This window comes from Octodon degus, unplaced genomic scaffold, assembly GCF_000260255.1.
Source record: "Octodon degus isolate 3935 unplaced genomic scaffold, OctDeg1.0 scaffold00065, whole genome shotgun sequence".
Lineage (NCBI taxonomy): Eukaryota > Metazoa > Chordata > Mammalia > Rodentia > Octodontidae > Octodon > Octodon degus.
The window spans coordinates 2,698,725-2,700,709 of record NW_004524641.1 but is presented as its reverse complement, the minus strand read 5'-3'; positions in this window follow the sequence as shown (position 1 = coordinate 2,700,709).

Below are 1,985 nucleotides of genomic sequence, written 5' to 3'. Positions count from 1 at the left end.
CAGCTCATCGTATTAATGTGGATTTACTTTATATACCTCATTTTTATACTTTTCTGCTGGATGGTTAAGACCAAGATATAGCAAGACCTATATACCAAGAAATGTTATTTTTTTATCTGATAAGGTCAGCCAAGTACTCTCAGGATTTATCCTGTAGCCCTGTACCGCCCTTTGTACATCCTTTTTTCAGTGTCTGACATGAGGATGAGTCACAGCCCATGAGAGCTTAAAATGACACAAAAGAAACTGGTCTATAATAGGTACTGCATTTTAACTGTGATTATTTTATAAATAGAGTTATTGAGGTTGTTTTGGAGTCTTACCAGGCCATCATAGGCTTAAACAACTGTGAACAAAAATTATTTACTAAGTGTCTTTCATCCAAGAGTAGATACTCTCCTAGTACTTCAGATGTTATGTTCCTAAGAGTTTCTGATGAACGCCAGAATGTGGAAGTAATTATCTGGTATACATTAGTTCCTTCATTAAATCTACTTACCTAAGAAATGAAAGTTCCAAGCTACTTTACTTTATTCATTCAACAAATTAGTCAGTGCTTTCTCTATTCAAGAAATTTTTTATTCTGGGAGATCCAGAGCCTTCAAGAAATGTATAGTGTGGAGGGCAAACTACAGGTGCATAAAAATCACAACCAAGGTGATGGTGCAGTGCCTTAAGAGTACTGCAGTACCACACAGACACTGAGTTACAGGGAAAATAGACACTTCTGTGGCTAAGCAGTGGTTTGCAACTATCAGATAGCCCTTTTATAAAAAATATTTCCTAAGACCCTCTTTACTACATATGTTGAAGCCAAATTGATATATAACATTTATATAAATATACATTTATATTATATTATATGCATATAAGATTCATTTATATTATGTAATGTGCATATAAATATACATTTTCATAAATACATTGTATATGAATATGCATTTATATGATATATATCACACACATAATTTATTTTCATTCCTCTTTTTTAAATATCTCAAATATATAAACTAGCTAATCATAATTTTAGTTATTGATGCATTGTTGTTGATCCATGCATGGTCCTCTTTTATCTTGCTGCCTCTTTAGGTAGGCAGCCTATTTTATTTTATTTTATTTTATTTGCTTCATGTCTTTTAGAATAGTGCCTATTGGTTATACAGATCGATGGGCTTCATCCTGGCATGTTTATACATGCACATAACACTCTCTGATCATTTTCACTCTCCACTGCCCACCTTGCCCTGTGCTCTTGTCCTAGTTTCACTTTTTAAGAGAAGTTCAATGCACAGAATGTATTTTGATCATATCCAGTCCCCCATTGCTCATCCTTGCATCTTTCTCCCTCTTTCTTTTCCTTTCATCTTCTAAGCTCCCTTTTGCTTTTTGACATCTCTTTAAAATTTCACATATTAGATAGCTTTAGTAGTGTAATGAATACCAATGAAGCCTTCCCCACTCTATTAGTCAGCTTTCCATTACTAGGACAGGATACCTGAAATGCACAGTTCAGAGAGGAAGTGTTTATTTGGGCTCATGATTGCAGAGGTTTCAGTCCATGGTCATCTGGCCACAAGGCAGGAAACATTGTGACAGAAGGACTTGGTTGGAAAAGCCACTCAGTTCATGACAGCCAGGAAGCAGAGAGGGCAGAAAGGAGCTGGGAGCACAGCATACCTTCTGGGTCACACCCCTGTTAACCTACTCCCTCAACTAAGCCCCAACTTCTAGGATCACCTTTAGCTATGGACTATTCCATGGACCCCTATGATTCAATCATCTTTCAAAACCTCATCTCTGAATACACGAGACTTTTGGGAGACATTTTAGATCAAACTATGACACCCACCATGAAGGTAGGACCTTTACCACAAATTGCTGTTGACTCTGAAGATTCCTTCTTAACCATCCTCTTATCTCCCTTGTCCTGTGAAATCATTACCTTGAATTTCACTGTCTTGCAGCATATATTCATATATATATAT